Source organism: Triticum dicoccoides, chromosome 1A (assembly GCF_002162155.2).
Source record: "Triticum dicoccoides isolate Atlit2015 ecotype Zavitan chromosome 1A, WEW_v2.0, whole genome shotgun sequence".
NCBI classification, from domain to species: domain Eukaryota; kingdom Viridiplantae; phylum Streptophyta; class Magnoliopsida; order Poales; family Poaceae; genus Triticum; species Triticum dicoccoides.
The window spans coordinates 506,054,900-506,082,132 of NC_041380.1; positions in this window are offsets into that span (position 1 = coordinate 506,054,900).

Sequence of the window (27,233 nt, forward strand, 5' to 3'; positions counted from 1 at the left end):
CGGATCTATGATAGAAGGTGTACCCAACTGTCTCCTTTGGGTATCCTATGAACACACATTTCTCCGATTTGGGTTTGAGCTTATCAGGTTGAAGTTTTTTTCACATAAGCATCGCAGCCCCAAACTTTTAGAAACGACAACTTTGGTTTCTTGCCAAACCACAGTTCATAAGGCGTCGTCTCAACGGATTTTCATGGTGCCCTATTTAACGTGAATGCGACCGTCTCTAAAGCATAACCCCAAAATGATAGCGGTAAATTTGTAAGAGACATCATAGATCGCACCATATCAAGTAAAGTACGATTACAACGTTCGGACACACCATTACGCTATGGTGTTCCGGGTGGCGTGAGTTGCGAAACTATTCGCATTGTTTCAAATGTAGACCAAACTCGTAACTCAAATATTCTCCTCCACGATCAGATCGTAGAAACTTTATTTTCTTGTTACGATGATTTTCAACTTCACTCCGAATTTTTTTGAACTTTTCAAATGTTTCAGACTTATGTTTCATTAAGTAGATATACCCATATCTGCTTAAATCATCTGTGAAGGTGAGAAAATAACGATATCCACCACGAGCTTCAACATTCATTGGACCACATACATCTGTATGTATGATTTCCAACAAATCTGTTGCTCTCTCCATAGTACCGGAGAACGACGTTTTAGTCATCTTGCCCATGAGGCACGGTTCGCAACTACCAAGTGATTCATAATCAAGTGGTTCCAAAAGTCCATCAGTATGGAGTTTCTTCATGCGCTTTACACTGATATGACCTAACGATATCCACCACGAGCTTCAACATTCATTGGACCACATACATCTGTATGTATGATTTCCAACAAATCTGTTGCTCTCTCCATAGTACCGGAGAACGACATTTTAGTCATCTTGCCCATGAGGCACGGTTCGCAACTACCAAGTGATTCATAATCAAGTGGTTCCAAAAGTCCATCAGTATGGAGTTTCTTCATGCGCTTTACACCGATATGACCTAAACGGCAGTGCCACAAATAAGTCGCACTATCATTATCAAGTCTGCATCTTTTGGCTTCAACATTATGAATATGTGTATCACTACTATCGAGATTCATCAAAAATAGACCACTCTTGAAGGGTGCATGACCATAAAAGATATTACTCATATAATAGAACAACCATTATTCTATGATTTAAATTAATAACCGTCTCACATCAAACAAGATCCAGATATAATGTTCATGCTTAACGCTGGCACCAAATAACAATTATTTAGGTCTAATACTAATCCCGATGGTAGATGTAGAGGTCGCGTGCCGACTGCGATCACATCGACTTTGGAACCATTTCCCACGCGCATCGTCACCTCGTCCTTCGCCAGTGTTCGCTTAATCCGTAGTCCCTATTTCGAGTTGCAAATATTAGCAACAGAACCAATATCAAATACCCAGGTGCTACTGCGATCTCTAATAAGGTACACATCAATAACATGTATATCACATATACCTTTGTTCACCTTGCCATCCTTCTTATCCACCAAATACTTGGGGCAGTTCCGCTTCCAGTGACCAGTCTACTTGCAGTAGAAGCACTCAGTTTCAGGCTTAGGTCTAGACTTGGGTTTCTTCTCTTGAAGTTCCACTTCTTCTTCTTGAAGTTCCACTTCTTCTTCCCCTTGCCCCTTTTCTTGAAACTAGTGGTCTTGTTGACCATCAACACTTGATGCTCCTTCTTGATTTCTACCTCCGCAGCTTTTAGCATTGCGAAGAGCTCGGGAATTGTTTTATCCATCCCTTGCATATTATAGTTCATCACGAAGCTCTTGTAGCTAGGTGGAAGTGATTGGAGAATTCTGTCAATGACGCAATCATCCGGAAGATTAACTCCCAGTTGAATCAAGTGATTATTATACCTAGACATTTTGAGTATATGCTCACTGACAGAACTATTCTCCTCCATCTTGCAGCTATAGAACTTATTGGAGACTTCATATCTCTCAATCCGGGCATTTGCTTGAAATATTAACTTCAACTCCTGGAACATCTCATATGCTCCATGATGTTCAAAACGTTGTTGAAGTCCCGGTTCTAAGCCGTAAAGCATGGCACATTGAACTATCGAGTAGTCATCCGCTTTGCTCTGCCAGACATTCTTAACGTCGTCAGTTGCATCAGCAGCAGGCCTGGCACCCAGCAGTGCTTCCAGGACGTAATTCTTCTGTGCAGCAATGAGGATAATCCTCAAGTTACGGACCCAGTCCTTGTAATTGCTGCGATCATCTTTCAACTTTGCTTTCTCAAGGAACGCATTAAAATTCAACGGAACAGCAGCACGGGCCATCTATCTACAATTAAACATAAATAAGCAAGATACTATCAGGTACTAAGTTCATGATAAATTTAAGTTCAATTAATCATATTACTTAAGAACTCCCACTTAGAAAAACATCCCTCTAGTCTTCTAAGTGATCACGTGATCCAAATCAACTAAACCATAACCAATCATCACGTGAAATGGAGTAGTTTTCAATGGTGAACATCACTATGTTGATCATATCTACTATATGATTCACGCTCGACCTTTCGGTCTCAATGTTCCGAGGCCATATCTGCATATACTAGGCTCGTCAAGTTTAACCTGAGTATTCTGCGTGTGTAAAACTGGCTTGCACCCGTTGTATATGGACGTAGAGCTTATCACACCCGATCATCACGTGGTGTCTGGGCACGACGAACTTTGGCAATGGTGCATACTCAGGGAGAACACTTTTATCTTGAAATTTAGTGAGAGATCATCTTATAATGCTACCGTCAATCAAAGCAAGATAAGATGCATAAAAGATAAACATCACATGCAATCAATATAAGTGATATGATATGGCCATCATCATCTTGTGCTTGTGATCTCCATCTCCGAAGCATCGTCATGATCACCATCGTCACCGGCGCGACACCTTGATCTCCATCGTAGCATCGTTGTCATCTCGCCAATCTTATGCTTCTACGACTATCGCTACCGCTTAGTGATAAAGTAAAGCATTACAGGGCGATTGCATTGCATACAATAAAGCGACAACCATATGGCTCCTGCCAGTTGCCGATAACTCGGTTACAAAACATGATCATCTCATACAATAAAATTTAGCATCATGTCTTGACCATATCACATCACAACATGCCCTGCAAAAACAAGTTAGACGTCCTCTACTTTGTTTGTTGCAAGTTTTACGTGGCTGCTACGCGCTTAAGCAAGAACCAATCTTACCTACGCATCAAAACCACAACGATAGTTTGTCAAGTTGGTGCTGTTTCAACCTTCGCAAGGACCGGGCGTAGCCACACTCGGTTCAACTAAAGTTGGAGAAACTGACACCCGCCAGCCACCTGTGTGCAAAGCACGTCGGTAGAACCAGTCTCGCGTAAGCGTACGCGTAATGTCGGTCCGGGCCGCTTCATCCAACAATACCGCCGAACCAAAGTATGACATGCTGGTAAGCAGTATGACTTATATCACCCATAACTCACTTGTGTTCTACTCGGGCATATAACATCAACACATAAAACCTAGGCTCGGATGCCACTGTTGGGTAACGTAGTAATTTCAAAATTTTCCTACGCACACGCAAGATAATGGTGATGCATAGCAATGAGAGGGGAGAGTGTTGTCTACGTGCCCTCGTAGACCGGAAGTGGAAGCGTTAGCACAACGCGGTTGATGTAGTCGTACGTCTTCACGGCCCGACCGATCAAGCACCGAAACTACGGCACCTCCGAGTTCTAGCACACATTCACCTCGATGACGATCCCCGGACTCCGATCCAGCAAAGTGTCGGGGAAGAGTTCCGTCAGCACGACGGCGTGGTGACGATCTTGATGTTATACCGTCGCAGGGCTTCGCCTAAGAACTGCTACAATATTATCAAGGATTGTGGTGGAGGGGGGCACCGCACACGGCTAAGAGAACGATCACGAAGATCAACTTGTGTGTCTAGAGGTGGTCCCCTGCCCTCGTATATAAAGGAGCAAGGGGGGAGGCCGGTCGGCCCTTGGGGCGCGCCAAGGAGGGGGGAGTCCTCCTCCTAGTAGGAGTAGGACTCCCTTTTCCTAGTCCAACTAGGAAGAGAGAAGGGGGAAGGAAAGAGAGGGAGAGGGAGAGGGAAAGAGGGGTCGCGCCCCCCTCCCCTAGTCCAATTCGGACTCCTCATGGGAGGGGGCGCGCCACCTCCTGGGCTGCTGCCCTCTCTCTCCCCTCAGGCCCACTAAGGCCCAATACTTCCTTGTGTGTGGGGGGGGGTTCCCGTAACCCTTCCCGCACTCCGCTTTTCTCCGAAATCACGCAAAACACTTCCGGTGTCCGAATATAGCCGTCCAATATATCGATCTTTATGTCTCGACCATTTCGAGACTCCTCATCATGTCCGTGATCATATCCGGGACTCCGAACAACCTTCGGTACATCAAAATATATAAACTCATAATGAAATTGTCGTCGTAACGTTAAGCGTGCGGACCCTACGGGTTCGAGAACAATGTAGACATGACCGAGACACGTCTCCGGTCAATAACCAATAGCGGAACCTGGATGCTCATATTGGCTCCTACATATTCTACGAAGATCTTTATCGGTCAGACTGCACAACAACATACGTTGTTCCCTTTGTCATCGGTATGTTACTTGCCCGAGATTCGATCGTCGGTATCTCAATACCTAGTTCAATCTCGTTATCTGCAAGTCTCTTTACTCGTTCCGTAATACATCATCTTGCAACTAACTCATTAGTTGCATTGCTTGCAAGGCTTAAGTGATGTGCATTACCGAGTGGCCCAGTGATACCTCTTTGACAATCGGAGTGACAAATCCTAATCTCGAAATACGCCAACCCAACATGTACCTTTGGAGATACCTGTAGAGCACCTTTATAATCACCCAGTTACATTGTGACGTTTGGTAGCACACAAAGTGTTCCTCCGGCAAACGGGAGTTGCATAATCTCATAGTCACAGGAACATGTATAAGTCATGAAGAAAGAAATAGCAACATACTAAACGATCGGGTACTAAGCTAATGGAATGGGTCATGTGAATCACATCATTCTCCTAATGATGTGATCCCGTTAATCAAATGACAACACATGCCTATGGTTAGGAAACATAACCATCTTCGATTAACGAGCTAGTCAAGTAGAGGCATACTAGTGACGTTTAGTTTGTCTATGTATTCACACAAGTATTATGTTTCTGGTTAATACAATTCTAGCATGAATAATAAACATTTATCATGATATAAGGAAATAAATAATAACTTTATTATTGCCTCTAGGGCATATTTCCTTCACAAGGTAGTGCACATGACATACGAAGCGTCACCGAGTCAGAGCCAAGGACTCTTTAAGACACAACGAGACCACTGTAAAACCAACCATGGATATGCGGACCACTAGACGTCGAACCCCAATCTCATATCACGCATCTGTCGAAAAGATATCCTAGGAGCTACTTGAATTCCCACTTATAAACTCCCAAAACTTTCCGGTTATGCAATCAGGTGTTGGGGATACAGGGGAAGCATAATATCTCACCCAAAACTAGCAAATCCTACATCCAACTGTATCCATCCTTCAACGCATAACCAAGAAACCTTCGGAAATCATTTACCTCAACCTTCGAAAAGCATCCGTTATACGAGTTATGGCAATACTCCTGAACTCCCGCCCCAGTACTGGGTGGTGTCGAGGTTATCTCACCAACAACTGCACAAAAGAGATTTTCGATGTCGGCGAAACTCAGGTATTCCAGATGCAACGATAAAATTGTGACGACAATGATAACCCACAAGTATAGGGGATCGCAACAGCTTTTGAGGGTAGAGTATTCAACCCAAATTTATTGATTCGACACAAGGGGAGCCAAAGAATATTCTCAAGTATTAGCAGCTGAGTTGTCAATTCAACCACACCTAGAAACTTAGTATCTGCAGCAAAGTGTTTAGTAGCAAAGTAATATGATAGTGGTGGTAGCGGCAACAAAAGTAAAGACAACAAAAGTAATGTTTTTGGTATTTTGTAGTGATTGTAACAATAGCAGCGGAAAGTAAATAAGCGAGAACCAGTATATGGAAAACTCGTAGGCACCGGATCAGTGATGGATAATTATGCCGGATGCGGTTCATCATGTAACAGTCATAACATAGGGTGACACAGAACTAGCTCCAATTCATCAATGTAATGTAGGCATGTATTTCGTATATAGTCATACGTGCTTATGGAAAAGAACTTCCATGAAATCTTTTGTCCTACCCTCGCGTGGCAGCGGGGTCCTATTGGAAACTAAGGGATATTAAGGCCTCCTTTTAATAGAGAACCGGAACAAAGCATTAGCACATAGTGAATACATGAACTCCTCAAACTATGGTCATCACCGGGAGTGGTCCCGATTATTGTCACTTCGGGATTGTCGGATCATAACACATAGTAGGTGACTATAGACTTGCAAGATAGGATCAAGAACTCACATATATTCATGAAAACATAATAGGTTCAGATCTGAAATCATGGCACTCGGGCCCTAGTGACAAGCATTAAGCATAGCAAAGTCATAGCAACATCAATCTCAGAACATAGTGGATACTAGGGATCAAACCCTAACAAAACTAACTCGATTACATGATAAATCTCATCCAACCCATCACTGTCCAGCAAGCCTACGATGCAATTACTCACACACGACGGTGAGCATCATGAAATTGGTGATGGGGGGTGGTTGATGATGACGACGGCGACGAATCCCCCTCTCCGGAGCCCCGAACAGACTCCAGATCAGCCCTCCCAAGAGGTTTTAGGGCTTGGCGGCGGCTCCGTATCGTAAAACACGATGATTTCTTCTCTCTGATTTTTTTTTCTCATCGAAACTCAATATATGGAGGTGGAGCACGCCCCCCACCCTCGTGAGAAGGGTGTGGGCCCCCTGGTCTTCATCTTTGGCGAGGATTTTTTATTGTTTTTTCTAAGATGTTCCGTGGAGTTTCAGGTCATTCCGAGAATATTTGTTTTCTGCACATAAAACAACACCATGGTAATTCTGTTGAAAAACAGTGTCAGTCTGGGTTAGTTCCATTCAAATCATACAAGTTAGAGTCCAAAACAAGGGCAAAAGTGTTTGGAAAAGTAGATACGACGGAGATGTATCAACTCCCCCAAGCTTAAACCCTTGCTTGTCCTCAAACTATTCAGTTGACAAACTGAAAGAAAGAAAGAAAAACTTTTACAAACTCTATTTGCTCTTGTTGTTGTAACTATGTCAAGCCAGCATTCAAGTTTTCAGCATAGATCATAACTAACCACACTTGCAATAATTCTCAGGTCTCATCATTACTCATATCAATAGCATAATCAACTAGCAAGTCATAATAATAAATCTCGGATGACAACACATTCTCAAAACAATCATAATATGATATAACAAGATGGTATGTCGCTAGCCCTTTCTGAGACCGCAAAACATAAATGCAGAGCACCTTTAAAGATCAAGGACTGACTAGACATTGTAATTCATGGTAAAAAAGATCCAATCATAGTCATACCCGATATAAATTAACAGTGATGAATGCAAATGATGGCTGTGCTCTCCAGCTAGTGCTTTTTAATAAGAGGGTGATGACTCAACATAAAAGTAAATGGATAGGCCCTTCACAGAGGGAAGTAGGGATTTGTAGAGGTGCCAGAGCTCGGTTTTGAAATAGAGATAAATTGTATTTTGAGTGGTATACTTTCATTGTCAACGTAACAACTAAGAGATGGTGATATATTCCATGCTAAACACATTATAGGCAGTTCCCAAACAGAATGGTAAAGTTTATACTCCCCCTCCACCAACAGGCATCAATCCATGGCTTGCTCAAAACCACGAGTGCCTCCAACATACATCAGGTCCCAGGGGGAGTTTTGTTTGCAATTAATTTTGATTTAGTTTGCATAAAGCATGGGACTGGGCATCCCGGTGACCAGCCATTTTCTCGTGAGTGAGGAGCGAAGTCCACTCCTCTTGAGAATAACCCGCCTAACACGGAAGATAAGGACAACCTTTGTTGATACATGAGCTATTCGAGCATACAAAACAGAATGTTTATTTGAAGGTTTAGAGTTTGGCACATACAAATTTACTTGGAACGGCAGGTAGATACCGCATATAGGAAGGTATGGTGGACTCATCTGGAATAACTTTGGGGTTTAAGGGATTGGATGCACAAGCAGTATTCCCGCTTAGTACAAGTGAAGGCTAGCAAAAGACTGGGAAGCAACCAACTAGAGAGCGACAACATCCATGTACTTGCATTAAAATTAATAAACATTGGATGCAAGCATGAGTAGGATATAATCCACCATGAACATAAATATCGTGAAGGCTATGTTGATTTTGTTTCAACTACATGCGTGAACATGTGCCAGGTCAAGTCACTTAAATCATTCCAAGGAGGATACCACCCCATCATACCACATCATAATCATCTCAATAGCATGTTGGCACACAAGGTAAACCATTATAACTCATAGCCAATCAAGCATGGCACGAGAAACTATGATCTCTAATTGTCATTGCAAACATGTTTATTCATAATAAGCTGAATCAAGAACGAGGGACTCATCATATTTACAAAAACAAAAGAGGTCGAGTTCATACCAGCTTTTCTCATCTCAGTCAGTCCATCATATATCATCATAATTGCCTTTCACTTGCACGACCGAATGGTGTGGATAATAATAAGAGTGCACGTGCATTGGACTAAGCTGGAATCTGCGAGCATTCAATAAACAGGAGAAGACAAGGCAATATGGGCTCTGGGTTAAATCAACAATAATGCGTATAAGAGCCACTCCAACAATTTAATTATGGTCTTCTCCTACTGACCCCCAAAGAAAAGTAAAGAAATAAAACTATTTACACGGGAAAGCTCCCAAGAAGCAAAAGAAGAACGGGAAATATTTTTGGGTTTTCTTTTTAATTATTACTACTACAGCAGAAAAATAAACTACTACTAATTTTTTTTGTTTTCTTAAGGTTTAACAAACACACAAGAAGAAAGAAGGAAAATGAAAATAAACTAGCATGGATATTACAGTGAAAAAGTATGAGCACCGACATCTAGCAATGAGTGTGTGAGAACATAAATGTAATGTCGGTGAAAAATACGTACTCCCCAAGCTTAGGCTTTTGGCCTAAGTTGGTCTATGGCCACGGCTGGCCTGGCGGATATCCATAATAATAGTTGTTGGGGTCGTACTGTGATGAGGAAGAATGGTTGGGATCATACTGTGATGAAGAAGAACACTCTGACTGCCACTGGCTGACAGTCATCTCTGGATCCCAAGAATAAACAGATTGTCGTCGAGGCTCATCTTGTGGCTCCTGTTCCGGGGCTGGTGCAGGATTCTTGTAAGCTTGGACGGCAGCCCACGTAACGAGGTAGGGTCCTACAAAATTAAACAAAGAAGGAGCAGGCAACATAATAGTTTCAGGATGATGTTTGTTAAAGAACAATTGATACTTAAGCTCACCTGCCCTATTCATAACAATAAAATCATGTGCCACCATAATTTTATGATCTAGATAAACACGGGGCAGCACCTTTTCTTCCTTCTCAGCATGCCTAATAGGTATGTTAAAATGTGCAGCTAGGCGTGTGGCATAGACGCCTCCAAAGATGGGACCCTTAGTACGGTTCATACTTAACCGTCTAGCAATAAAACCTCCCATACTAAAAGTGTTATCACTGTATAAACCATGGTGCAGAATAATTATATCAGGGATACTCAGGTTTCCACTGTTTCCGCGTCCAATTAAACAACGACTAGCAAATAATGCAAAGTAGCATAAAACAGGAAAATGTATGCTAGTGATTCATGCATCGGATACCTTTCTAGTTTCTCCTACAGTGATAGTATCAATAAACCCAGCCACATCATCATGATGTGGTTCTTCTGTCTTTCCCTCAAAGGGGATTAAACAAATCCGACAGAAATCATAAAGTGACATCTCCTTATGCTCATCATATAAATGAAACTCCACCGTAGGTGGTGAGTTCCTAGAATGAAAATGAAAGTTTTGCACAAAAGTATTTGTGAGCAAGAGATACTGATCGCATTGGTCGTGGAGGAAAGCGGTGAGGCCTGCATTGTGAGCCAATTCATGAAAATCTTCATAGATACCGGATGCTCTCAAGAAATCTTCAGAAGGCCATTCACACGCCCGAATCTCCGTGGTGCGCGGCAAATTATACTTAGGTTTCGGTGCCTTTTCCTTCGAGCTTTGGATCGATGAGCCCCTCAAAAATCTCCTCATTATTTTTCTGAAACAATGTGAAATTTTTAGTAACTTCAAAATAAAAGTAAACCAACTTCCATATAACTGATAGCAACTACTCCTACAAGTGCCTAGACCCTATATCAAGCATTAGAACTACTTGGAACCATATAAATTTGACATGCAAGCTCAAGAACATGGTCACCTATGCAGCACAAATTTGCAAAGAATAAGGCACTAGAACAAAAGCTAATTGGACCAATGGAGGAGTCACATACCAAGGAGCAATCTCCCCAAGCAGTTTTGCGAGAGGTGCTTTGAGCAAGGAGATCGAAAATCACAGCAAAAGTGGCTGGAACTCGTGCTTGACTTGGTTTTTCGGGTTTGTGTGAGATGGAGGAAGAAGATGGGTGCTGGGATAAGTGGAGGAGGGCCACCGTGGGCCCATGAGGCAGGGGGCGCGCCCTATAGGGGGGCGCCCACCACCCTCGTGACCAGGTGGCAGCTCCTCCCGCGGTAATTTTTGCACAGTAAATCCTCAAATATTCCCAAAAACTCATATTAAATTGGCATGACATTCTGAGGACTTTTATTTTCGGGATATTTTTATATTACACAGATAAGTCAAGAAACAGACAAAAAAAATACTAATTTTACTTTATTTAATATAAATAACAGAAAGTAAAAGTGGGGTACAGAAGGTTGTGCTTCTAGTTTCATCCATCTCATGCTCATCAAAAAGAATCCACTAACAAGGTTGATCAAGTCTTGTTAACAAACTCATTCCGATAATCATGAAACCGGAGAAATTTTGAATAACACTAAGTTACCTCAACGGGGATATGCACATCCCCTACAATAAGAATATCATATTTCTTCTTGACAGTAGGAAGAGGAAATTCAAAACCTCCAAATATAATCGATGGAATTTTTCCAATAGAATTGATACTATGAACTTGAGGTTGTTTCCTCGGAAAGTGTACCGTATGCTCATTACCATTAACATGAAAAGTGACATTGCCTTTGTTGCAATCAATAACAGCCCCTGCAGTATTAAGAAAAGGTCTTCCAAGAATAATAGACATACTATCATCCTCGGGAATATCAAGTATAACAAAGTCCGTTAAAATAGTAACGTTTGCAACCACAACAGGCACATCCTCACAAATACCGACAGGTATAGCAGTTGATTTATCAGCCATTTGCAAAGATATTTAGGTGTCAGCTTATTCAAGTCAAGTCTACGATATAAAGAGAGAGGCATAACACTAACACCGACTCCAAGATCACATAAAGCAGTTTTAATATAATTACTTTTAATGGAGCAAGGTATAGTAGGTACTCCGGGGTCTCCAAGTTTCTTTGGTATTCCACCATTAAAAGTATAATTAGCAAGCATGGTGGAAATCTCAGCTTTCGGTATTTTTCTTTTATTAGTATGATATCCTTCATATATTTAGCATAAGGATTTGTTTTGAGCACATTAGTTAATCTCATACACAAAAAGATAGGCCTAATCATTTCAGCAAAGCGCTCAAAATCCTCATCATCCTTTTTCTTGGATGGTTTCGGAGGAAAAGGCATGGGTTTCTGAACCCAAGGTTCCCTTTCTTTACCATGTTTCCTAGCAACAAAGTCTCCTTTATCATAATGTTGATTCTTTGATTGTGGGTTATCAAGATCACCAGCAGGTTCAATTTCTACATCATTATCATTACTAGGTTGATCATCATCATGAACATCATCATTAATATTTTTATTAGGTTCATGTTCATTACCAGATTGTGTTTCAGCATCAAACATAGATATATCATTTGGATTATCAGGTGGTTCAGCAATAGGTTCACTAGAAGTTTGCACAGTTCTATCATTTTTCTTCTTCTTTTTAGAAGAACTAGGAACATCAATATTATTTCTCTGAGAATCTTGCTCGATTCTCTTAGGGTGGCCTTCAGGATACAAAGGTTCCTGAGTCATTCTACCAGTTCTAGTAGCCACTCTAACAACATAATCATTTTTCTTACTATTCATTTCATTAAGCACTTCTTTTTGAGCCTTAAGTACTTGTTCTACTTGAGTGGTAACCATAGAAGCATGTTTGCTAACAAGTTTAAGTTCACCTTTAATATCATCCATATAATCACCCAAGCGTCTAATCATATAAGCATTCTCTTTTAATTGTCTACCAAAATAATCATTGAAGTCGTCTTGCTTATACATAAAGTTATCAAACTCATCCAAGCACTGACTAGCAATTTTAGTAGGAGGAATTTCAGCTTTATCATATCTATAGAGAGAATTTACCTTTACTACATGTGTCGGGATATCAGGATCAGGAGGTTCTTCAGTAAATAAATAATTAAGATCATATGTTTCTTCAACAGGCGGTATATTAAGACCATGTATTTCTTCAATAGGAGGTAAATTATTAACGTCTTCAGCTTTAATACCTTTTTCTTTCATAGATTTCTTTGCCTCTTGCATATCTTCGGGACTGAGAAATAGAACACCTCTCTTCTTCGAGTTTGATTTAGGAATAGGCTCATTAATTGGAACAGGAGTTGGCTCAGGAGCTGGCTCAGGAGGTGCCCAATTATTTTCATTTGTCAACATATTATTCAATAGAATTTCAGCTTCATCCGGCGTTCTTTCCCTGAAAAGAGAACCAGCACAACTATCCAGGTAATCTCTGGAAGCATCGGTTAGTCCATTATAAAAGATATCAAGTATTTCTGGTTTCTTAAGAGGATGATCAGGCAAAGCATTAAGTAACTTGAGAAGCCTCCCCCAAGCTTGTGGGAGACTCTCTTCTTTAATTTGCACAAAGTTGTATATTTCCCTCAAAGCATCTTGTTTCTTATGAGCAGGGAAATATTTAGCAGAGAAGTAATAAATCATATCCTGGGGACTACGCACACAACCAGGATCAAGAGAATTAAACCATATCTTAGCATCACCCTTTAATGAGAACGGAAATATTTTGAGTATTTAAAAGTAACGCGGTCTCTCATCATTAGTGAACAGCGCAGCTATATCATTTAACTTAGTAAGATGTGCCACAACTGTTTCAGATTCATAGCCATAAAAGGGATCAGCTTCAACCAAAGTAATTATATCAGGATCAACAGAGAATTCATAATCCTTATTAGGAACACATATAGGTGAAGTAGCAAAAGCAGGGTTGGGTTTCATTCTATCTCTAAGTGATTCTTTGTTCCATTTAATTAATAACCTCTTAAGCTCATATCTATCTTTGCAAGCAAAAATTGCGGCAGAAGATTCCATTTCAAAAAGATAACCCTCAGGAATAACAAGCATATTTTCATCATCACTATCATTATCGTATTGAGATTCAATAATTTCTTTTTCTCTAGCCCTAGCAATTTGTTCATCAAGAAATTCACCAAGGGGCACAATAGTATCAGGCATAGAAGTAGTTTCATCATAAGTATCATGCATAGCAGAAGTGGCACCTTCAATAACATGCGACATATCAGAACGAATAGCAGAAGCAGGTGTAGGTGTCGCTAACTTACTCATAACAGAAGGTGAATCAAGTGCAGAGCTAGGTGGCAGTTCCTTACCTCCCCTCGTAGTTAAGGGATAGATCTTGGTTTTTGGATCTCTCAAGTTCTTCATAGTGTCCGGCAGATATAAATCCCAAGTGACTCAAAGAATAGAGCTATGCTCCCCGGCAACGGCGCCAGAAATTAGTCTTGATAACCCACAAGTATAGGGGATCGCAACAGCTTTCGAGGGTAGAGTATTCTACCCAAATTTATTGATTCGACACAAGGGGAGCTAAAGAATATTCTCAAGTATTAGCAGCTGAGTTGTCAATTCAACCGCACCTGGAAACTTAGTATCTGCAGCAAAGTGTTTAGTAGCAAAGTAATATGATAGTGGTGGTAGCGGCAACAAAAGTAAAGACAGCAAAAGTAATGTTTTTGGTATTTTGAAGTGGTTGTAACAGTAGCAGCGGGAAAGTAAATAAGCGAGAACCAGTATATGGAAAACTCGTAGGCACCGGATCAGTGATGGATAATTATGTCGGATGCGGTTCATCATGTAACAGTCATAACATAGGGTGACACAAAACTAGCTCCAATTCATCAATGTAATGTAGGCATGTATTTCATATATAGTCATACGTGCTTATGGAAAAGAACTTGCATGACATCTTTTGTCCTACCCTCGCGTGGCAGCGGGGTCCTATTGGAAACTAAGGGATATTAAGGCCTCCTTTTAATAGAGAACCGGAACAAAGCATTAGCACATAGTGAATACATGAACTCCTCAAACTATGGTCATCACCGGGAGTGGTCCCGATTATTGTCACTTCGGGGTTGTCGGATCATAACACATAGTAGGTGACTATAGACTTGCAAGATAGGATCAAGAACTCACATATATTCATGAAAACATAATAGGTTCAGATCTGAAATCATGGCACTCGGGCCCTAGTGACAAGCATTAAGCATAGCAAAGTCATAGCAACATCAATCTCAGAACATAGTGGATACTAGGGATCAAACCCTAACAAAACTAACTCGATTACATGATAAATCTCATCCAACCCATCACCGTCCAGCAAGCCTACGATGCAATTACTCATACATGGTGGTGAGCATCATGAAATTGGTGATGGAGGATGGTTGATGATGACGACGGCGACGAATCCCCCTCTCCGGAGCCCCGAACGGACTCCAAATCAGCCCTCCCAAGAGGTTTTTGGGCTTGGCGGTGGCTCCATATCATAAAACACGATGATTTCTTCTCTCTGATTTTTTCTCATCGAAACTCAATATATGGAGGTGGAGTTGGAGTCAGAGATGCAACAGGGGGCCCACGAGGTAGGGGCGCGGCCTAGGGGGGGCACCCTCTGGAGAAGGGTGTGGGCCCCCTGGTCTTCATCTTTGGCGAGGATTTTTTATTGTTTTTTCTAAGATGTTCCGTGGAGTTTCAGGTCATTCCGAGAATATTGGTTTTCTGCACATAAAACAACACCATGGTAATTCTGCTGAAAACATCGTCAGTCCGGGTTAGTTCCATTCAAATCATACAAGTTAGAGTCCAAAACAAGGGCAAAAGTGTTTGGAAAAGTAGATACGACGGAGACGTATCAGACAACACCTCGGAGCGCAACTCCCCGGGACACTGCCACAACCCCTAAATGTCAGGAGGCACCAAGAACAATGATCTCGTCACAAAACCATCGAAACAATTCCAAGATACCCGCATGATCCTAATTTTTTTTATTGAAATTTGAGGAGAGAAGAGTCAAAAATCTACGTCAGGAGACCTCACCAGAGCGACGAAGGGACTGAGGAGTAAAAATAATCCTACTCTCTGATATATATAATCCTATAAGACTCAAAACATTTTTCTAGACTCGACAACACCAGCGACTCGATCAAGCAGGGGGCTCCTAAGTCGGGGAAGGCTCTGATTACCAACTTGTAACACCCACGATGCGGCTATATCTCCCACGTGTCGGAGCACGACTTAGAGGCATAACCGCATTGTAGGCAATGTCGCAAGAGGGGTAATCTTTACACATCCCATGTACTGAATAAGAAAGAGGTACATAGTTGGCTTACAATCGCCACTTCACACAATACATGAATATAGCATTACATCATCCAGATACAATCAAGGTCCGACTACGGAACCAAAATAAAAGAAGACTACCCCTAATGCTACAGATCCCCGATCGCCCCAACTGGGCTCCACTACTGATCAACTGGAAACGGAACAACACAACGGACAAGATCTTCATCGAGCTCCCACTTGAGCTCAGCTACGGCATCTGCACTGGTATCATCGGCACCTTCAAGCTGGTTTTGGAAGTATCTATGAGTCACGGGGACTCAGCAATCTCACACCCTCGCGATCAAGACTATTTAAGCTTATGCGTAGGAAAAAAAGGTAGTGAGGTGGAGCTGTAGCAAGCACTAGCATATATGGTGGCTAACTTACGCAAATGAGAGCGAGAAGAGAAGGCAAAGCACGGTCGTGAACTATAAGTGATCAAGAAGTGATCCTGAAACTACTTACGTTCAAGCATAACACAAGAACCGTGTTCACTTCCCAGACTCTGCCTGAAAGAGACCATCACGGCTACACACGCAGTTGATGCATATTAATTAAGTTAAGTGTCAAGTTCTCTACAACCAGGCATTAACAAATTCCCATCTGCCCATAACTGCGGGCACGGCATTTGAAAGTTCAAAAACCCTGCAGGGGTGTCCCAACTTAGCCCATCACAAGCTCTCACGGTCAACGAAGGATATTCCTTCTCCCAGGAAGACCCGATCAGACTCGGAATCCCGGTTACAAGACATTTCGACAGTGGTAAAACAAGACCAGCAAAGCCGCCCGATGCGCCGACATCGTGATAGGAGCTGCACATATATCGTTCAGGGCAACACCGGATGAGCACTCCGTACAACTAAAACCAGCCCTCAAGTTTCCTCGAGGTGGCGCTGCAAAGGACTCTAGTTTGGACCAACACTTGGACAAGCACTGGCCCCGGGGGGGTTAAAATAAAGATGACCCTTGAGTCTGCAGAACCCAAGGGAAGGTGGTAGGTTGTTAGTGCAAATGGTAAAACCAAGGTTGGGCCTGCTGGAGGAGTTTTATTCAAAGCGAACTGTCAAGGGGTTCCCATTATAACCCGACTGCGTAAGGAATGCAAAATCAAGGAACATAACACCGGTATGACGGAAACTAGGGCGGTAAGAGTGGAACAAAACACCAGGTATAAGGCCGAGCCTTCCACCCTTTACCAAGTATATAGATGCATTAATTAAATAAGAGATATTGTGATATCCCAACATATCCATGTTCCAACAAGGAACAAACTTCGTCTTCACCTGCAACTAGCAACGCTATAAGAGGGGCTGAGCAAAGCAGTAACATAGCCAAACAACGGTTTGCTAGGACAAGGTGGGTTAAAGGTTTGACATGGCAATATGGGAGGCATGATATAGCAAGTGGTAGGTATCGCAGCCTAGCAAAAGAGCGAGCAACTAGCAAGCGAAGATAGAAGTGATTTCAAGGGTATGGTCATCTTGTCTGAAATCCCGCAAGGAAGAAGAATGAGTCCATGAAGAAGACAAACAAACGTAGTCGAACGGATCCTCACAAACGCGACGTTATCGGAACCAACCCGAAGAAGCAACATCGGAAAGAAGCAAACAACATAGTAAACAACCATCACATAACCAAGGCATGATGCACAACCAAGTATGATGCATGTCCGGTTTAATGAAGCATGGCATGGCAAAGTGCAACAAACAACACTACAAATTAAGTGGAGCTCAATATGCAACGGAGTTGCATATTGAAGAAAACACCACATGGCTTATTTAGTTCTCTCTCGTTTATGTACCCAACAAGATTAAATGTTGATTAACATGGCAAGAGGGTGAAACATAATAAAACTACCTAACTAGGCAAGTTTAAATGAGGCCGGAACAACAAACAACAAGTACGGAAACTCCTCATGTGCATATTTTAAGGTTTGGTACTGTTCTGCCCTAAACACAATTTTAGGGTTTTTAAACATGCAAAGTAAAGCCACCATGTTAAACTAGACATTTTTCTACCCCATTTATATATAAAGTTTATTTAAAACCGAGCTACGGTTAATTAGTTATGAAATAAATCATTTTAACATGGCATAAAGCAAAACAAGTGCAAACAGCAATTTAACCATCTCAAACATGCATGAAAGTTGGATATTGTGAAACTAGACAAGATTCTAAGCAACTTTCATATATAAATCATTTTAATATGATGCACGGTTATTAAGTTATTATATGCATGATCTACAAGGGGTTTTCTATAAAACAGCAAAATCTGGGAAAAGCTAAAATCGCATAGACTAAAAAAACACTACTGGGCTGAAACTGGATCAGGGCCGAACAGAGAGGAGGCTGTGGGGAGCTCACCCTGGGCTGAGGCCCACAACGAGAGGATAGGGGTGCGCTGGGCCTAGCGAAGAGGAAGACACGGTCAACGCGATCGACCATCTCGCTCGTTTTCCTTGCGCACAGAGACGCGCGGGAGGAGAAGAAACAGGGCACGATGGCGGCAGCTAGCCTGGGGTTCCGGCAAGCGATGGGGAGGCCTGCGGGAGGTGGAACGAGCTGGACGTCATGGACTCCGTCGAAGGCCGTGGTCAGTGGAGCCCTTGGGAAAACGGACGAGCTCCTATGGGGGAAAGACATGGCCGGTAGTCAGGACATGGAGAGGAGGAGGCAGAGGCAAGGTCGCGGTGGACCGTCTGCTCACCTAGGCAACGATGACGGCAAGGCCGCCGAAGGCCTAGGTCAGAGCGGAGGAGAGGCCGGAGAAGCTCCGTGGCGGCGAGCTTCCGACAGACGCGACTGGGACGAGCGGGCGGTCGCTGGATGCGTCGTCCTCTTCCCGCAGCAGAAGAAAGGGGAGGCCAGCGGGGCCCTAGACGGCAACGCGGTGGTGAGATCCGGGCGCGGGGGGTTTTGTTCCCGGCACCGAAGTGGAGGCAGGGTGTACCGGCGAGGTGAGGAGCGCTTGGGCGCTGCACTACTGCTACTGGTTCGAGGAGAAGCAGAGGAGGAGCTTCGAGGAAGGAGGAGTTTGGGCAGTGGCTGGGGGCTGGGTGCGCGAGCTCGAAGCAGAGGCTAATCGGGGAGGCTGGGGCTTGGTCGGGCACGAAAACAAAGGGGATGGTGGTCAGCTGTGGTGGGAAGGTGGAGGTGGATCTCAAGGAAAAACAGGAGGAGTGGATCTGGTTGGTTGGCTGAGAAAAACGAGGAGGATGCGGCGGCGACCGAGGGGATGGATCCCGAGGGGGATTTGGAGTGTGGCGGTGGCTGAGGGGGGCAAATGACCTAGTATTTGGGGTTTGGTCTGATATATATAGCAAAAGGATTTTCAGATAGGGACATTTGGTCCATCCGATCATAAACGGACGGTCCCGGATAAATAGGCTAGGAAGTCCTAATAAGAAAATGGAGACGTTTTGTAGATGTTTGGGGATAATCCGGACACAACGGTGACGACTGCTCGGGTCGGGTCCGGGACAATTTTCGGACGCGCGCGCGAGGAGGGCCGCAGGCTGACGAGAGAGGTTAGGTTGGGCCTGGCGGTAGGTAGTGGGTTGTGTATAAAGTCTTGGGCTGAGAGAAGAGAAAAGAGACCCAGCGACTGTTTCCGGAGACCAAAAACGTCCGATGTTTGACCGACTATAATGCCGCTATAGTTATCCGCTGGGGCATCAGATGAACTCCGAATGCGATGAAACTTGGCGGGCGACCTACTGACAACAAAAAAACACCGCATGCCAACTTTCATCCCATTCCGAGAACATTTCCCGGCCACTTATAAAATAAAATTTCGGACATGCCGCGGGCGCGTGCGAGTGTGACTGGACACAGAACGGACAACGGACGGAACTGGGGGAGCCCAGACGGATGCACGTTTCAAAAAACATGATGATGCAATGCGGGTGATGACATGGCAAGATGCGACACGCAAGCAAAAGACAAGGCAACAACAGCGAATAACTGGAAGACACCCGGAGCAATGGTCTCGGGGCGTCAGACTCACCCTTGGTCAACTGTAGGCAAAGTAGCACTGTTCGAGGCGTGCTTTGTACGGTTGAACCTATATAAGTACTCATACTGCTTTCAGCTTTGGTTGTTAAGTGCCCCTGCTGGTTTCAGTTAAGGTTGTTAAGTACTCCTCCTGCTTTTACAGTCTGTCGTGTTTCTTCAGTCCCATCTTCCTCCAACCGCCAAAACCAAACCAGCGCCGGCGGGGCCGCCTACTTCCGCCTCCCACGGCTGGCTGCGCCTCAGCGCACGCATCGCCGCCCCACCGTCTCCTAAATCGTTAACGCTGACGTCCTCCGCGCGCTTTGGTGCGCTCGCCGTGGCGCCGCCCTCTCGCGTTGTCAACATGGTCAACAACAACAGGAATCAACAGAAGTACGTGGAGAGGATGACAGTAGGGGCCCACCACGTCAGCGTATGGAAAAATAAAATGCTTCCTCCTAGTGTTTTCTTGACATCTGGGACCCACGACATTGCGAGCGTATATAGTCAATAGACAAGAGAACAGCACAAGATCGGCTGACACCTGGGACGTAGCTACTCGAGCAGTATTTTTTTGTTTGGTATGGTTGAGACGGAGCAGGGTTTGAACTGGGATGTGGCACGTCTAGCCCAGGCTTATATTTTATGTTCACCATGTGACCAGCCCAGCTATTTTTTATTTGTGAAAATGAGCCCAGTTTATTTTTTCTGAAGAATACCCAATCCATGCCTACTTATTTTTCTACGCCCTGATGGGCTGCAACTCTTTCAAGACGCCTGCAAATCTTGAAAGTAATATCAAATGGGTTGTAAATATAAAAACAGATGACAAATTGGCAATTACTTTATAATTTCTGAATTTTTTCACATTTTCAGATTCCTATTTCACTGGGCATTAACCTAACTTAAATATATCTTCAAAGTACTTTAAATATGGCTCGACATTTTGGTATTAAAAATAGTTCGGAACCCACAAAAATATGTGAAATTGGCCCTGGCCAACAAAAAAACGACTGTAATAAATTGCATAATAAGTTTCCATGAGCTATATCTAAATTATTAAAAAAAGAGGGTGTGGTCTGACTTGTGGGCCTATTTAGTTGACACGTATGCAAGATTTTTTAGTTATTATATATGTCAACAAACGATTCTAGCAGACGTAACTGTTGGATGTCAATCCAACAGTCATCGTGTTTCTTCAATCTCTGATCTTCTTGCTCCAACTGCCAAAGCAGCGCCGGCGGGACTGCCTACTCCCACCTCCCGTGGCCGGCTGTGCTACCGCGTAGGCCTCAGCGCCCCCTACTACTCCCACCGCTGGCCAGGGCATCCCTCTACTCACCCACACCCCCTGTTATTCTGCGGCGATGGCAGCCTCGCACCGCAGCCGAACCGGTGAACCCTCGTACTCCTCTCCGCGCGGGCTTCCACTGCCGCGTCTTCCCCGGCTCTGCGTCGTCCCCTTCCTAGGCCTCGCATCGTCCACCGCCGTGGTGCTCTCGGCGCGGCGTGGTCAATGTGGTCAATGACCGACTTCCATCGGAAGAGTACTGTACGTGGAGAGGCTGACAGCTGGGTCCACGGCAGCCGCAAGGAAATAATTATTCCTCCACCTGACAGTAGGGACCCACCGGACGGGCCAACAGTATTTTGTGAAAAAAACGTTCCCCCTGGCTGCTGGGACCCACATGATGGGCCACCGTATTTCGCGAAAAAAACGTTCCCCCCGCTGTCAGCTCGGACCCACTGGAAGTGCCTCCTTATTACGCACAAAAAAATGAATACCCCCTGCTAGCTTGGACCCACCTTGGTGGGAGGCTGACTTCTGGGCCTACTAAGTTGACTGGGATGGAGGCCTTTGTCAACTTTAGTCAATATATGAACGATTCTAGCTCCAGTGACCGTACGATGTCCATCCAACGGCCGTAGTGCTTCTTCAACCTCTGGTCTTCTTGCTCCAGCCGCCCAAAGCAGCGCCGGTCGTGCCGCCTACTCCTGCCGCCTATGGCCGACTGTGATGCCGCGGAAGCCTCACCGCCCCTACTACTCCCACCGCTAGCCAGGCCATCCCTCTACGCACCCACACCCCCTGTTATTCTGCGGCGACGACAGCCTCTCACCGCAGCCGAACGAGTGAACCCTCATACTCCTCTACGCGTGGGCATCCACTGCCGCGTCTTCCCCGGCTCCGCGTCATCCCCTTCCTAGGCCTCGCCGTCGTCCACTTCCCTGGTGCTCTCGGCGCGGCATGGTCAACGTGGTCAAGGAATGACTTCCATCGGACGTGGACTGTACGTGGAGAGGCTGACAGCTGGGTCCACGGCTGCAGCAAGGAAGTGCCTCCTTATTACGCGCAAAATAATTATTCCTCCACATGACAGCAGGGACCCACCGGACGAGCCACCGTATTTCATGAAAAAAAATGTTTGCCCTGACTGCTGGGACCCACCAGCTACATCTTCGCACGCAAGGTAGTGCGTCCGAAAAAATGGTTCGCCCGCCTGACTGCTGGGACCCACCAGCTACATCTTCGCACGCAAGGAAGTGCATAAAAACGATTCGCCCCCCTGACTGCTGGGACCCACCAGCTACATCTTCGTACGCAAGGAAGTGCATCCGGGCAAAAAAACGATTCCCCCCTGACTGCTGGGACCTAGCAGCTACACCTTCGCACGCAAGGAAGTGTGTCCTAGCAAAAAAACAAAAACAAAATGATTCGCCCCCCTGACTGCTGGGACCCACCAGCCACATCTTCGCAGGCAAGGAAGTGCCTGACAGTCGGGACCCACCTGGTCGAAGCGTACATAGCGTTGTCATTCTGGTCGCGAACGTGTACGTACATATATACTGGTCGATGTAGAGGCGCACATGTGTCGTAGTAGAGGCGCGCACGTAGCATGTACACGTACGTACAGCGGCCAGGGTGCAAGAAAGAAAATACGGCCATGTACGTACATACGGGAAGGGACTCGAACGCCTACTTGCGCATACGTACGGCCAGGGCTCGTGTACATGGCTGGGTTAGAACGGAGAAACAACGTCGTCGTCGTGTTCATGGGGAGGCAACGGAATGCGTCGTGTTCATGGGGAGGCAACGGAATGCGTCGTGTTCATCGGGAGGCAACGGAACGCGTGGGAGCCAACCGGCTGGGTCAGAACGGAATGCGTGGTCGTGTTCACCGGAAGGGCTTGGACGGAATAGGAGATGGAAACGAGGCCTGGCGTACCGCAAAACGAAGGAAACTGCCTTGTGTTTGACCGGCCACGTTCGAAACGGGATCCTGTTCATCGGGAGGGGTCTGGCGTACTGCAAAACAGAGGAAACAGACCTTCTACGGTCAAAATGGGGGTCCTGTTGATCGATAGGGGTGTGGCGTACAGCAAAACGGAGGAAACGGGAGGGGTGTGGCATACCGCAAAACGGGACTCCATGGGATACTGTTCATCTCCATTGTCGACCTCCTCCAGCCTCCACGGGCACCTGTTCATCCAGCCTTCACTGCGCGCTACTCTACCGGCTACTATTCAACCACCCCTCCACCGTCTACTGTTCATCCAGCCCTCCACACCACGGGGTCCTTTTCATCCAGAGGTAACACCACTGCTCACTGTTCATCCAACCCCCCCTGCAACACTCACTGTTCATCCAATCGATCCGTGGCGCCACAATCGGCATGGAGCAGGGGGCCTTCGTATGTCAGCCCAGGATAACACCTGACGCACGACAGGTCCATAATATAGCATTCCAGGTACAATAATATTCATCAAATACATGTATATGAAGTTACACATTGATGAATACAATTATCTGGCATAGCCCTAAGGCTATTAAACGACAGTGGAAGTCTGATTGAATGGCGGCGGAAGTCTTGGTTTGGCAGCATAACAACTCTGGCTGGGCTCCACAACTCATAGGACTAGCAAGGTTACGGCCTACCATGACGGATCAAGCGAACAACTCAGGTACGACCTACAAAACTGGCATGACACGCCAGGTCAGTACATTGAATGTACTTGCAAGACAACCAAATACATAGCATCCAAACAAGCAGAAGACAAAGCAAGAACCGAGCGCATGCAACAACCTATCTCATATCAATTACTAAACATGGCATGATAAAAATCAACTAAGCATGAACAAAATCATAGCATCTACTAACATGGCACTGACATGGCATATCAAATCATGCTTCTAACATGGCAAAGGCAAAACATAGCATATCATCTCAATCATGGTATAATTTAATGTATCAATCAAAACATGACATGGCATCATGAAATTATGCTGAAAACAAACTACAATTGATATGCAATGCATACATAGCATAGTAACTTTATGCAATCATCTTCTGTTCTATCATGGTTCTTTAAATGCAAATAATGACATATTACTCATGCAATGTGACCAAACTTGTACACCGAGTCCCTCGGACTCTCTTATCAACGGGTTGCCTCGTAACCGAACAGTGACCTTTCCGGCGATCACAACCATGACCAACACTTGTTCTCCAACACTCATCGAGACCTCATCTCATGATCATATCAAAATATCGTCGTGACTCCTCACGACTATCTCATAGTCCAAGTCACCATATTGTTGTTATCACATATTTATTTACCAACTTAATTATTTCGGTTTATCCTCCATTTCGACCAAGACCTGATAGTGGGACCTACACTACAAGAAATATGTCAACTAGTGACCTTCTATCAGTGACCCTAGAAGAATTGGTCATAGATCTATGACCATTTGAGAACAATTGGTCAAAAGCTGTTCGGGGGGCTCCAAACCCTAAACCATTGCGACCATTTTGGTCAGAAAGGTCGTAATTTCCTTACATGAAATGGTCATAAAGCACACCACACTAGTCCGCTGCCCTATTTTTAGCTGACCATGACCAATATAGATGGTCATAACCTTGTAAATTGTGGTGGATTGGTATGACTTGGCGCCACCTCATCAGTTTTGCCTATGTGTCATGCCCATGTGTCAAATTTTTCCCTAGGTTGCGAAGCAACCTATATTTCTGTCATTCCTAAAATTCCCAAAATAATCTCATAAATTCTTTGGGTCATACCTTCATCAAATATGTAAAAATCCTTCCTTGCCTTGTTCAAAACTAATTCAACAATATTCATTTTCCTATTTTGTTCACAACAACACTTTATGAAGGAAGTGCTATTTATATATTCTTGATTGCCCTCGGAATTTTTGGGCACTCTTTCCTATCCAAATAATTACTGCATGACAAAATTCAGCTCCATTTGCCTAGCAAATCTTCCTCGGCAAATTTCCAAAGTTTTTGTCCACCTAGAAGCATTGTGAAGGAAGTACCTTTTTATATATCGAAATGACATGAAATTTTTACAATTCCTTCATATGCCCAAATTATCACCCTCCTCCAAATTGCAGCTCAGTCAAATCATCTATGTGAGCCCAGGTTCAATTTATATTTTATGGCCAAATTGGCATGTTGCAAAGCAAGTGTTATCTAGACCCATCCTATTACCCTCAAACTTTTTGGGCACTATTCCATACCCAAATCATTGCCACATGATAATATTCAGCTCAGTTTTCCTAGTAAATCTTTCTCAAGAAATTTCCAAAGTTTCTACCTTGAGAGAAGCTTTGTGAAGTAAGTACTAGCTAGGCTTACCCAAATGATCTGAAAATGTACCAACGTATGACCATACCTATTTAACTTACCTACACCAATTTTGAGCTCATTTCATCCATCCAATCTCTCTCACTAGTTTTCCCAAGTTTCTATCCATAAAAGAGCATTGTGAAGGAAGCACTACTTTGGCATGTCCAAATGGTATCAATTTTCTACAACGCTTTCCTATGCCCAAATAACCATCCTCCACCAAATTTCAGCTCAATCCATTCATTATTTTGAGCCCAGCTTCAACATTCATATTTTTGTCCAGCATGGTACTTTGCAAAGCAAGTACCACCTAGGATCCTCCTTTTGAGCTAAAAATTTGTGAATACATTCTCCTTAGTAGATGATCATCCTCAGCCAAAACTCACGCCCATTGGCCATGTGCATTTTCCGTACCGCTAATCAAACACTTGGCTGCTAATTCATCTTTGAGCATAGGTCAGTCTCCTCGTGAGATTCTTCTGTTGTAATTTTCTTCCTAGCACCTACCTGGGGAGTGACCAACCCACTAGACATGCCTAAGCCTCCCAGAACGCATGTCAACGCCAAGGTCACGCGGTGACCACGCGGCGGGCATGCGAGTTTACGCGCTTTGGAGTTGGGGCCCTGGGCCACATCCAAACCACGACGTATCGCCACCAAACCATGTATTTATGACTAAATAGATACTTATGTAACTAGAAATGATTTTTGGAAAAAATAAAGACCAAACAATAAGGTAGGTGCAGTTCAAAATTGACCCGCTTCCTGCTGAATCGGCAGAAATTTGTCTTTTTCACAAGTGGTGGAGAAAAACTTTTGACACCAAACCATTTTGTCAATTATGCATTAAATATGGCCTAATATTTTATAAAAATGATTCGGTCCAATTTTGCAACAAATATATGGTAGCTCCTTCACAAAAAAAAACTCATTTTGGGCATTCAAAAAATGGAAAATGATTTTTCCGTGCAAAGAAAATGAAAACTCCCTTAGGCAACATTGTTTGGAATTCCAAGATGCACCCTTGTGCACAATATGAGATCATTTGAACAAACTATGCCATGAATGTGGCCATAAGTTTGATCATTTGGCTTGAAAGCCCTAAATCTTCACGCATGATAACTCATTTCTGAGAACAATTTTTTAAAATAATTGTTGTATTGCAAGTTTGTTATTTTTCCTGGAAACTTGGTCACATATAATAACACAATGCGAAGGTTTCCCAAATTTTTGACTTTTTTTGAATTTTTATGCCCGTTTCGAAATGCGGTCAAAACGGCGGGTTTGACCGTTCCTAGCTAGCGGTTGAATCTTGGATTTTTTTTGGAGTTTCTCTGATTAAATAGATACTTATGTACCTATAAATGATTTTTGGAAAAAATAAAGAGCAAACTATGAGGTAGCTACAGTTCAAATTTGACCCGTTTCCTACTGAATCGGCGGGAATTTGTCTTTTTCACGAGAGGTGGATCAAAACTTTTGACACCCAACCATTTGGTCAATTGTGCATTAAATATGGCCTAGTATTTTAGAAAAATGATTTGGTCCAATTTTGCAACAATTATTTGGAAGGTCCTTCACAAAAAAACCTCCTTTGGGGCACTCGAAAAATGGAAAATGGTTTTTTCATCCAAAGAAAATGAAAACTTCCTTAGGCAACATTGTTTGCCATTCCAATATGCACCCTTGTGCACAATAGGAGATCATTTAAACAAACCATGCC